Here is a 13,210-nt window from a genome sequence, read left to right as displayed (position 1 = left end):
AGTCTCAGAGGACACTGCCATCCCTTTGCTCTTCAGGCTGCCCGGCGGCTCCCTGTCATGGAGATGCTGCATCGCCTTTACAGGAGACAGCAGCTCAAAGTGCAGCACTGAGGCCATCCCCACCTGCATCTGGCAGCTGATGTCATCTGTCTGGATAGTGAAAGAGATGGGGTTGAAGGCTGGACTGTTATTAGGTGGATAAAGAATTGCTGGAAGGTCGCAGTCAGTGGGTTGTGGTCAATGGTCCAGGTGGAGACCAGTCACAAGTGGTGTCTCACTGAGGTCTGTCTTGGGACTGGTGCTCTTCCAACACCTTTGTCAATGACAAAAATTGAGAGATCAAATGTACTCTCAGCAAGTTTACTGATGAAACCAAGCTGAACGGTGCAGTTGATAGATCAGAAGGAAGGGATACCACCCAGAGGGACGTAGCCAGGCTTGAGAAGTGGGAACACAGGAACCTAGTGAGGTTCAACAAATTCACGGTACTACTCTTGGATCAGGGCAATCCCAGCTGTGGGTACAGACTGGGTAAAGAACTCATTGTGAGCAGTCCTGCTGAGAAGGACGTGGGAGTTCTGTGTCAGAGCGGAGGCTGGTCACAAGCAGTGTCTCTCAAGGGTCGGTGCTCTTCAGCATCTTCATCAGCAACATAGACGATGGCATCAAATGCAGCCTCAGCAAGTTTGCAGATGACACCAAGCTGAGCGGTGCAGTTGATACACTGGAACAAAGACAAACCATCCAAAGGGATGTGGACAGGCTGGAGAGGTGGGCCCATGAAAACCTAATGAGGTTCAGTATGGCGATGTGTGGGGTGCTGCACTTGGGATCAGGGCAATCCCAGGTATTTATACAAAGTGGGGGAAGATCTCCTTGAGAGCAGCCCTGCGGAGAAGGACTTGGGGGTCCTGGTGGACAAGAAGCTGGACATGAGCCAGCAGTGTGCACCTGCAGCCCAGAAGGCCAACTGTGTTCTGGGCTGCATAAAAAAAGGGGTGGCCAGCAGGGAGAGAGAGGTGATTGTCCCCTCTACTCAGCTCTTGTGAGGCCCCATCTGCAGTACAGTGTCCAGGCCTGGGGCCCCCAGTACAGGAAGGACGTGGAGCTCTTGGAATGGGTCCAGAGGAGGGCACTAAGATGGTCAGAGGGCTGGAGCACCTCTCCAATGAGGAAAGGTTGAGGGAACTCAACCTTGTTTAGCTTGGAGAAAGCTTCAGGGAGACATCATTGTGGCCTTCCAGTACTTGAAGGGAGCGTATAAACAGGAAGGGGAGCAACTGTTTACAACGTTGGATAGTGATAGGACAAGGTGGTTTTAAACTGAGGCAGGGGAGGTTTAAACTAGATATTAGGAGGAAGTTTTTCACCCAGAGGGTGGTGAGGCACTGGAACAGGTTGCCTAAGGAGGCTGTGGATGCCCCATCCCTGGAGGCATTCAAGACCAGGCTGGATGTGACTCTGGGCAGCCTGGGCTGCTGGTTGGCGACCCTGCAAATAGCAGGGGGTTGGAACTGGATGAGCATTGTGGTCCTTTTCAACCCAAGCCACTCTGTGATTCTATGATTCTATGGTTATATACATTGTTAGTTGTCCAAAGTGTTGCATATTTTTTCCAGTCCAGCTTTTCCTACAATAGTTAGTAGATTTATCCTTCTTTCGAAGGTTTAAAACCACTTTCTTTGTTAAGTCTGCAAGAACAAGTTTCCAGCAGTTCTGACTAGCCAACACTACCAAGAGATCTTCAGTATAAAATGAGTAAACTTTTCACAGATTTCTGGGTGAAGTGCTTCCTCTTTATTGTTCATAAGGGAGACTCAGAAGAATTGTTGCCAGCTCTGGTAATAATACCGTGAGCAGGGCTGCGAATATTTTTTGCAGTACTGTGATGCAATTTCTTTCATCCACGTTATAGTAAATAAAGCTCCAGTGCAATTAGCTGAGATTATTTCAGTGTGTGTAAAACGTGAATTTGAAAAATGCTCTTGCTTCGCTAAATTATTTTTGCAGGTATGGTAACATTAAAATGAACAGCAAAAAATAGAGCAGCACTGTATTCCCTTTCCCAGTATTTCCTTTTCCACTTTAAGCAAGATAGAACAATTTCTACAGATAAATATTCTTTGTTTTGTTCAGGAAAACAAGACTTTAGGGAGAGTCCATCATAAAATGAGTACAAGTGAAGTGAGGCCAGCTTTCATTCTGTGCTTTCTGCTTCAGAATGTTACCTACTCCATATGGTTTAGTGTTGCTAGAAGGGACAAGCAAATGTACATCAAAGCAAAGACCCCTCCATACAAATGTAACTGAGTGCTGAAAATATTTCTTACATAAGTCTGTATGGTCAGACAATAGATATATCCACTTCTTCCACAATTTCTTATTTATACCTGTTTCTGCAAGTAATTTAAAAGTGTGTTCTTTCTTTTCTAATAAAGCTTACTGAAAACTTAAAAATATACCCAGTGTAAGGGACATCCATTTGAATCTTTTAAATGTGAGGAATCATTTTATTCAGACATCAGTTCAAGGTGCGTTTTTGCTCTTAGTATGTCAGTTATGAAAAGAACAAACTCTCTCCTTCCTGGCTCAGAATTATCTTCTTGAGTTAAGTCTCTGATTTTTTGTGCATTTAAGCCTCAGCATTCCTAGCTACCCTAATCTCATTTCAGTTTTTAGTATGTTGTTTAGTGTTAATGTTTTGATGCACACAGCTCCTTCTCCCTGCCTTCTTACTCTGGCCACTTCAAGAGAGACTGGAAGGAAATAACATCCATCTTTTCTTCTTTCTCCTTAATTTTACTTATTCTTTCCATCTACTTCAGTCAGTTTATGTTTTATGTGGAAAACTTATATCCATTTAAAACTTAAAGTTCTGGAGCCAGTTCTAAATAGGGCACCTTGAACTACTGTGTCTTTTACTCATTTTTAAAACAAAAATTTAAACTGTTGATACTGTCTTGTTCGCCACCGCATTACAGTTTTGTTCCCAAATAATAAATGCTAAACTAGAGAGATCACTTTTTTTGCCTGTAACGGGTATGGTTACAGGCATGAGCTCTGCCAAGGCATGGGCTCTGCACTGACCCATGACTATCTATAACTTTATCATGGCTCACAGTTTGTTCAGCCCATACACATTCTCCCAAACAGTGTCTGAGGGGCATTAGCTACAGGCACGAGCCAGGTCCAGCCCAATGGCATCAAGACCAGAAAGTCAAAAGGTTGTTCTACCTAGTAGCAGACACAGTACAGATGGTTACAGAAGTCCTTGCAACCATTTATTTAAGCAAATCCAACCTTAGACTGATGAAACTGTTAATCATTTTTTCTCTCTCTTCATCCTATACCTCATTAGTTTCTCTCTCAGAAATAAAAATATGTAGCAAACAAAACATCTGAGAACAACAGTGTGTCAGAAAAATACAAAATAGTCATATAAAATGCACAACGGCAATAAGAAGCACAGGAAACATCTACAGACAGAAGTAGATGACTCCTGGTCACTGACTTTTTGTGGCATCCTGTGAGATGGCATCCATACTGAGAAGGAGTATCTCAGTATAAGAAACAAGAGACATTTTCTACAATGTGACACTTTTGTTTGAAGCTACAAAACAAAGCAGTGATCCCAGTTACACTTGGCCCTTCCCTTCTTCTAAATTTCAAATCTATGACTTCTCAATTAGATTATGAACTGCTTGGCTTTTTGTTTGTTTGAGAAGTGCTTGGTGTGCTTGTACCAACACCTATGTCACCTATATCAGTGATATCTCCTAAACAGAATATCTGCCTCCAGACAAAGAACTCCTGCACATCAAGTTGCTATCAATGCCCTAACTGGATATCTAAATGTGACTTCAGTGTTATAGATGTGTTATGCAGGTTCTGCATGTAACAGTGAGTTTTATTCAGAGGCTTAAGATCAGGACTGACTGCCTCAGCTTTGCTCATTCTTTTAGACCACATACTTTGAATTCTCTTTCTGTTTATTGACATTGAAAGTACTTTTACTCAGAGAAATAAAAAGAGAAATCCAGGAAAACTCCAATCTCTTCTCCAAGAGATGAGCCATTTATATGAAGATAAGATTTGTTAAGTATGGTGGCACACAAATGGAACTCAGAGTCTTTATGTTGTATTATTTACTACTCTTAAAATACTTCCTTTAGTTTACATTGAGGGCTGTGACTAAATTGCCTATGTTTATACAAATACCAAAAACACAGAAATGTGTTGAGGTTAATTGAAAAAAAATTATATCTTTTGATAATGCTATTTTGTTTTGTTATAACATTAAGTGAGAGATGGCAGGAGGAAACAAACATGGTGTCCAAGAGGGGCAAATTCTGCAGATCTCAGTGTCTCTGAGCAGCTTGCTGTAGTCAGCAGAAGCAAACTCTGTTGTGGGATGGCCAGGAAGCATAAAGGAAGAAACTGCTCTGAGTCCTGCACTGAAAGATTTCCTCTATCTCCTTACACAGAGGCAGCTATGGTTAGTTTTCATTAAAGTGTGTCACAGTTAGCATTTGAGAATGTCTCCCAAATCTCACAAACAGATGGTTCAGGGAACCTGTCCTTTAGTAACTATGAGCCAGTGACTGGATCAGATAACCAAAACTATTTTTCCTAATCAAAATTAATATTTTTTTTATTAGTACTACTTTTTTTTATAACATCTTAACATCGAAATTTTCCTGGCCAATTAGTTTCCTTCTATGTTCATTAATGTTTTGGTTTTAATAGAGCACTAAATTAAAGTTTACATCTTTTTTTACTCCTCTATAGTCAGATTTCAGAACAAATCTGGGAATAGGGTTTGCTTTCTAACTCAGGCACCCTCTGCTGGCCTTCCCAATGCAAAACACAACGTATCAGGGACTCTTCATACATAACAGTGGCTTTTAAGACCAAAAATAAAATAATAATAAAAATAAAATAACAAAAAACAAAAACCAGATGCTGTTTCTAGACCTCTTACTACCAGAATATAAGCTACAAGGAAGATCAGCTTTAGGGCTAGTTTGTGTTTTGGTGTTTTGCTTTTTTTTTTTAAAATGAATTCAAGAAAATAATTGCATAATCAAGCATGTGAACCTGTGGAATTTCTCAGGCAAAAAGTCCAAATGTGAACATGGCATAAAATGTTGATCACAGTTTGACTTGGCTCTTTGTAGAAAGCTGTGATTGGCATTTTAATGAAGGTCTTACGTAAGGAGCTCCAGAAATATATTCTACTTGTGGGTTTTTTTTCTCTGTGTATCCCATTTAGCAAAAATCACAGACAGTAGATTTCCATGGATAGTACAGCTTCTAAGGAGAGAAAGAGCTAAGGAAATGCAGTGATTAAATAGCTTCTATTCCAGTGAAACAATAAAACAGAGATGATATAATTATTCATCTGAGAAAATCCCTGGATGTCAGAGAATCACATTGGAGCTCTGCATTTTGTGAACCCACTGAAGGATAGGACTTGCTGGTGCTGGGAGAAGATACGTTTGGTGCACCCAGTACTCCTAACAGCCATTTGCTGTAACCAAACACAATAAAAAGCTGGCTCTAAAACTGCTCTGACTAATACCAACATCTAAACAAAGATTCCTGTGCTACTCAGGATCAGGCAGATGTGTCTGTTAGGAAGATGACAACGTTCCTCTCTGGCAGTGTATAGGGTGCTATGCTGCAAGAAGCCTTGAATAAAATCTATAGGAATGTAAATCCAAGATGTACATTTGAATCTGATGAATATTTCACCCATTCCACTTTCTGAATTCAACTTTTACTTGACATTAAGCTTCAGAGCAAGCACTGTGGTGCTTTGTTGCAGATCCATCAGCCTTCTGTAAATGACAAGCGTCAACCCAGAGAGGATCAGCAAGTCACAAAAGACAGTAACATCTTCTTTTGAATAGTTGAGTTTGTAAATGATGTTAAAAAGCATTTTAGAAGTCAGAGCAACGGGCAGGATACTAACCTAAATAAAAGTTCTGTAAGCAGTCACCTGCTGCCCTTCCTGGATAAGTAAATTCTTCAGCATACAGGAGAAAGTGCAGTGGATGAGCAGCATGATGAAGAGAAACTTAGAGAGCCAGTTTTGTTCAGCTGTAAGAAGAAAAAGTTAAGGACAGATTTTATTGCTGTCTTCAACTATATGGCAAGAGGATACAGTGAAGACAAAGCCAGGCTCTTCTGAGAAATACATAGTGATGAGACAAGAGGCAATGGACAAAAATCACAGCACAGTAAACTCTGACTGGAAACACTGAAACGCATACCTAGAGAAGTGGAATTTCAAACCTCAGGGATACCCAGACCTCAGAGGGACAAAGACCTCAGCAAACCCATCTTGTAGAATCTGCTTTGAGCTGAGGGGATTGGACTCCCTCCAAAAAGACCTCCAGAAATCTCTTCCAAGCAAAATTAGTCTGTGACTTTATGCTAAATGACCACTGTATTGTTAATCCAGTTTAGAGTGATGAAAGTCATTTTGACAGTGCTAATGCTTCCCCGAGCAAATAAGAAATTTAAACTCAATCCAGACTCACTGAAGTCAGTAGGAATCTTTAGTTTAACTTGAAAGGCATTGGATCAACTTCAACACTTTTAAGGTTTCTTTTCAGAAAAGATCTTAAGTTTTACTTTTGAATACAGCATTAAAAACTGCACCAGGGTGTTGTTTTTTCACTACAGGTTACTCAGTAGGTTGCTGTTGCAGCTAGATGAGATCGAAACATTCCACAACCACTATCTTTGAGTGTTCACAATTTTTACCTAGAGAATGAGTAGGAGAATCAAGTGTTTGCTCAGTGCTCTGAAGGTATGTTACTGCGTTTTTCAGTTTGCACTTGCAGGAAAATTCCTATTTGCTAGCTGTTACTGGTAATGAGCCTCTCATCTAACTTGGGTTCAGCTCAGGTCAACTGCTACATACATACTGAAACAGTGTCCATAATTAATTGAAATTTATGTCATAGAATGGCAATCTTGAGACCTCTGCAGAGTGAGCTAATGATTCCAATCCAGTGTTCAGCTGACTACTGCAAATTTGCATCACTACTGCTTTTCCATTTTTACCTAATCGTTTTTCTCATCATTATAAGACAAGCTTTTTGCCTCTTCTATACCTTGTCTCTTACAAAGGGTTATATTATTTATTTTGAACATACACCAGAGTACAACGACAGAAGGAAGGAATTAGAATATAACATGATATGTGTCAGCTACTAGCCAGTTATTTTGATTATTCCTAAAAAAGTTTGTAAATAAATGTATTTATAAAAACACAGTATAATCTTTCATACACACAAATATAATTCAAACACATACTTATCTAAATAAATACATAGGTGACATATTGCAATGAATGAAAACAAGCAAGAAAACAACTGTATTTCAAACACCAAAAAATAAATCAGATTACCAGATCTCTTAAGAAGTAGTCGGACTCCTAATCTATTGGATGAACTGAAATTCCCTGAGAAGGAAGAATACCAGCTGAGCAGGGTGGAGACTCGGATTATCTCCAAGTACCGTCCATGTTGTGAGTAATACTTTGATATGAAACTGCACCACACTGTTTGCAATAGATATCTTACATGCTTTACAAAAGAAACATAAACTAATGTGCCCTGGCTTATGGGATCTTCTTTTTCTCATAGGTTTCTCCTGAAACTGAGCTTGAACTGAACAACATGGAGTTGTGGGTTTATTTTTTTAATAATTGCCTTTCTTGCTTTGTTAATATTTTGTTCTGCTCGGTCTTAAAGAAATACAACACTGGCACAAGGCTGGGGTGGTCATAAAAATGCTAGAAACCAATACTAATAGAAGTCATCATCACATACAGCTTTGATCTCTTATCCATTTTTATAATGTCCTTTATGCCAGTAGGTATGAAACAATGTCTTACTTCTTACAGACATACTATGACTATGCTTATGTAATGAAACTAAATTTAAACCTTAGTTATGCTATCAGTTAAAAAGGGCCTAAGTGGCATGAATCAGATCATCATTTAACCTTGGATTCTCCAGAATCCTTGGTACTACACAAAACCTATTTTGCAGAGCACTGAGCAATGTTCAGGTTTCACTGTCTCTGAACCTTGGCTATTTGATTCTGACATGTTGGTTTTAGATCAACTGCAGTTTAATGCAACTAATTAAAACACACACAAAGGAACTTTCTCAGCTGTGCCTCAGATTGTGTTGTTTGTTAAAAGGGACAACTGATTGAACAGATTTATGTGAATGAATGCAGGAAGAAGTAAGCTTTTTGGTTGTGCAAAGAAGGCAACTAGATACGGCTGTTTAAAGAACAAAAGGACTAATAACACAAAAAATGGAGTTCACAGAATATGAATCTCCTTCACATCTGGAAATTCAAATCTTTACTGAATTTCAGAATCTCTTGCTTGAATATTAATAATTATAAAAGTCTAACAGCATCATTAGAGTCCTGGTGACTCAGTATGATGTATTCCTATGTATCAACAGTCTGACATGTAGTTTCAGCTGTAATTGCTAAGCTAATTTTTAGGTTAAACAACTAACAATTGTAGCCAGGCCCATTGAAATTGGCTGGGACAACAGCCATTTTTACAACATGCTAATGACTAAGGGTTTGATCCTGCAACACTGAGGTCAATGGAAGCTTTGTACTGACTTCAGTGAGGATGCAGGCCTTCATGCACAGACTACTAATAGCAAATGAAAACAGCAACTTTCGTGTACCCTTACATTTTTAAAACAAGAGAACTATCCAACAGATGAAATGGCCTAAAGCCTAGCTGGTAAAATATTCGGATTGTTCTGTAACTCGCAGTTTGCCTTACAGATAAAAAAAAATTATCTCAAGAAAATTAAACTTACAGCAACTAACAAAGTTTTGTCCATCTTGTACACTTGACAAATGAAGATTCAATAAAGCATGACCCCTTCAGACTGAAAAGAACTGGAGAAAAGTATCAGTGCTGGAGTCCTGTTGTTTGTTACTAATGTCGCTTTAAGCCATTTCATGGCTTCTGTGTTGAAGAGTGATGATCTCAATGAGACCATTTACCTCCTACTGTCATGAATTTGGCACAGTGGCCTTTTAGGGTCCCTTCCAACTCCACTGTATTAAGCCAGGCTTAAACCTGGTCTTTACATAGTGTAACAAAAACTCATTATTTCAGAAGTTGAGAAAATGTGTTGCACACTGAAAACTAGTATTAGTTAAGGACAAAGATTTGGAATCACAGCTGTCACTCTGGCATCTCCAGCAAGATTCTTCTCCAAGTAAAGGAAAATTGAGGGAATGTTACAAGACTTCTCAATCTCATCTACTTAGTCAGTTGCCAAAGTAGTGTCCAATGCGACTATTAATCTGAAAAATATTCTACAGAGCAACTGAATTACAATCTTCAAGAGCAAATCTTTATTATACAGGTTTCCTACACCTGCCATAGCTCCCAAGCTTTTCATACCCAAGTTTTCTTGGGAAAACCAACCACATTCCATATCTCAGCACAATCCTCCTAGCAAGCACAGGTATAACATAATTTATTAGCCTAGATCTGCCTTACTGGGTAGTAGACACCAATTGATAGCTAAAATGGAAAAGATATTAAAAATATGCTTTTTATTTGTATTTGGATTATCATTGTAAATGTGATATCTAATGAATACTGACAAATGAGAAATCTACAAATAGAAAATGAAGATTTGGAGGAAAAAAAGGAGAGAAAAATAGTAACAATATTCTATAATAACCCTTCATATTAATTTCCAAAGTAAAAATGGTTTTCCCTCTGTTGATATTTGGGTCTTACTGTGCTTTGCTTTGGCTGATTTTCCAGAACAGCGTGTTACTCTCAGTAAAATCTCTGTAGAAGAACTGAATCAGTGAGAATTGCTTTCTTTCTGTTAAGCCAGAATCAGAAAACCACATTGCGATGCCGTAATGATTTTGTAGACTGCAAAACACAAGTTTTTGTTTTCACAAATGTTTTTTTTTTTTTTTAAATTAACAATAACCACAAAAAACAGCCCTGTAAAGAGAGTATAATATTTTTTTTTTACCAGGCAAAATGTGGCAGTTTGTTTAGTCCCCTACAAGAATCCAGCAGAAAGCAAATTATATCCAGAACTGTTGCACTTCAAGAACACAGGATTTTTGTACACGTTCTTAAAACGTTCACAGTCTTTGTGACATCTTTTAGATGAATTCAGGATTACAGGACGGTGTGCATTTGATGATTTAAACATCATGTGACTATTAATCATAGCTACAGTACTGGCAATTTATGGAGTTCCCAATGGCACAGCTGCCTGAGCAGATACCTACGTCATTACAGCAGGGTGTTGCAGCACCAGTATTAAGAAGACATAAAGCCTGCAGCACAGTCATCCTGTTGGCTTTTACATTCTTAAAATAGGCAGACCCCACTGGAGAAGACATGAGGTAGGGCCAAATGTAAGTATCTGGCAAGTTCAAGATCACAGTATTATAAGCTTTACATATTAGTATGAAGATTTACATTAGCCAACACTAAATAAATAATTTGAGCCATCAAAAAATTTAAGAATCTAGTCTAGGTTGTCACCTCACCTTCTTCTATATCCAGAGAAACTATAGGAGAGAAAAATCACCTTCAGCAGGCAAATTGTTCAACTTGCTTTAGATACCAGGGTAAGCATGGGAGGAATGACTATCTGGACGTACCTGATTTCCTCCACTGACTGAAGACAGCCAGGACAATAGTTCACCTATATGTTTGATCTTTAGATGAGAATTATTGATACAAATCCTATTCCAAACAAAACAAAAATCCACAGTCTGTTGGCTTCTTAGGCTGCAAAGTAACTTCAAATGTGTTATTTGAAAAGAAAAAGAAAGAAAAGAAAAAAAAGAAGAAAGAAAGAAAGAAAAGCAGTTTTTCAAATCTGAGCTGCATCAAAAGTGTAACTAATTGAAATTCAAAGTAGCGTTGATTAAGGTTACAGGAATTTGTCTGTGACCTTCCAAAAATGTCCATTTCTTTGTGGAACACACTGTGTATATTCTGTTCCCACCTCCAGTATATTTTCAGAATATTTTTCATTTGGGTTTCCCTAAAGGTCTTCTTCCAACTAAAGAATTTGTTGCATTTAACTACAATTTAAGGGCCTGAAAGAGTTACAACAACATTGAGTGCTATTGAGTGTTGTTCATGCTCACACTAACATGACTGGGATGAATACTGTAAGACTGAGTCCGAACATACCATTCCATCACAGTCAGCAATGGGAACTGCAGATTTTTAATCACAGAATCACAGAATGGCCAGGGTGACAAGGATCATGAATCTCCAACCCCCCTGCCACATGCTGGGCCACCAACCTCCCCATTTAATACTAGACCAGGCTGCCCAGGGCCCCATCCAACGTGGCCTTGAACACCTCTAGGGATGGGGCATCCACAGCCTCTCTGGGCAGCCTGTTCCAGCACCTTACCACTCCCATAGGAAAGAATTTCCCCCTGATATCCAATCTAAACCTTCCCTCCCTCAACTTAAAACCATTTCCCCTTGTCCTGCAGTTATCAACCGTTTCAAAGAGTTGATTCCCCTCCTCTTTGTAAGCTCCCTTTAGGTATTGAAAGGCTGCAATGAGGTCACTCTGCAGCCTTCTTTTCTCCAGGCTGAACAAGCCCAATTCCCTCAGTCTGTTCTCAGAGGGGAGGTGCTCCAGTCCCCTGATCATCTTCATGGACCTTCTCCAACATCTCCCCGTCTTTCTTGTACTGTACTTTGAAGTCACACTGAGACACAGTAACTTTATCTATTACAGAAACCCTGTAACCAGGCAGTTTTGTTACATTTATTTCAGCTTTCCTAGCCCGCTCTAGGTCTTCTCTGCTTTTATAGATCTTCTCTGTATAAGAATCCTCTATTTACTACCTTCTGCTGCTGGCACACTCAGGTTGAAGCTACACTGATCATTATAGGAATGGCAGCAGGAAAAGAACGAGCAATTTGAGCACTTTTCAAACGTTCAGTTGAGGGAAACTTTACCATGCAGCTATGCATTCTGATTATTGTCAGATATGGAAGCCACCTTGACAACCTTCCTGATTCTTTAGCTAAGTACCTACTTCAACCATTCCTTTTTTGGGGTGAATGGACAGAGCACAGCCCTGTAGAAAAGGACCTGGGGGTACTGGAAGATGGCAAGCTAGATGTGAGCCAGCAGTGTGTCCTCACAGCCCAGAAAGACAACCGTACCCTGGGTTGCATCCATAGCAGCAGGATCATCAGGGTGAGAAAGAGGATTGGCCGCTCTGCTCTGTGCTGTGAGACCTCACCTGTAATACTGTATCCAGATGTGGAGTCTTCACTACAGGAGAGTCATGGACCTGTTGGATCCAAGGGATGGAGCCTTTCAAGGACAGACTGAGAGAGCTGGAGAGGAGAAGGCTGTGGGGAGACCTGGGAGCGGCCTTTCAGTATCTCATGGGAGGCTGTAAGAAAGAAGGGGACGGACTCCTTAAGAGGGTCTGTTGTGGTAGGACAAGGGGAAATGATTTCAAACTAAAAGAGGGGAGATTTAGATTGGAAATAAGGAAAATGTTTTTTATGATAAGGGAGGTGAGGCAGGCTGCCCAGAGAGGTGATGGTTGTTCTGCTACTGCAGACAGCCAAGGTCAGGCTAGACAGAGCTCTGAGCACCTGATGGAGATGTGGGTGTCCCTGCTCACTGCAGGGGGGTTGCACTCGATGGCCTTTAAGGGTCCCTTCCAACCCAACTCATTCTATGACAGTTTCAAATGAGTCTGGTCCTAACCCGCCGCTTCCAAGCAGCTCTTCCCACATCCGCTCCGCTTCCGACGTACTCAGCCTGGGATCAAAGCCAGCTGCCCACAGCGCCGCCTGCAGAGCGACGTGGGCCCAGCGGAGCGGGGTTTGCCTCAGCGTCCATCGCCAGCGCTCCCGCCACTTCTCTATCAGCAAGACAGCCTTCATCACAATGCTTCAACTTCCTCCAGCGGGCAGCGAACGCCATCCGCCACCACGAGTAGCGGAAGAAACATCCCTACCAGCCCGTCCCGCCGGCCTTCCCTCAGCGCGGAGAGCGGAGCCCGATGACGTCACCACCCGAGTTCACGCCCGGCGCATGCTCAGTGAGGCTGCGCGGGTCGCGCACGCAGGGTGATGTAATACCTCCCCGCCCCCATCTTCGCAGCCCCAACA

At 40.7% G+C, this 13,210-nt stretch overlaps 1 long non-coding RNA gene across 1 annotated transcript; it reads right to left on the bottom strand.

Annotated features, from left to right (window-relative positions):
- Positions 1 to 1,774: 1,774 nt before the first annotated feature.
- On the bottom strand, positions 1,775 to 13,136 carry LOC146544366 (uncharacterized). Its single transcript, XR_014883794.1, has 2 exons — positions 12,325 to 13,136; positions 1,775 to 6,102 (listed from the first exon to the last, which is right to left on the bottom strand). It is a non-coding gene; the product is annotated as an uncharacterized LOC146544366 (long non-coding RNA).
- Positions 13,137 to 13,210: the final 74 nt, after the last annotated feature.

The sequence above is a fragment of the Meleagris gallopavo genome, chromosome 5 (assembly GCF_905368555.1).
Source record: "Meleagris gallopavo chromosome 5, MGAL_WU_HG_1.1, whole genome shotgun sequence".
In the NCBI taxonomy this organism is placed as follows: Eukaryota; Metazoa; Chordata; class Aves; order Galliformes; family Phasianidae; genus Meleagris; species Meleagris gallopavo.
Note: the sequence above shows the minus strand (reverse complement) of the source record. Positions and strands in the feature narration are given on the sequence as shown.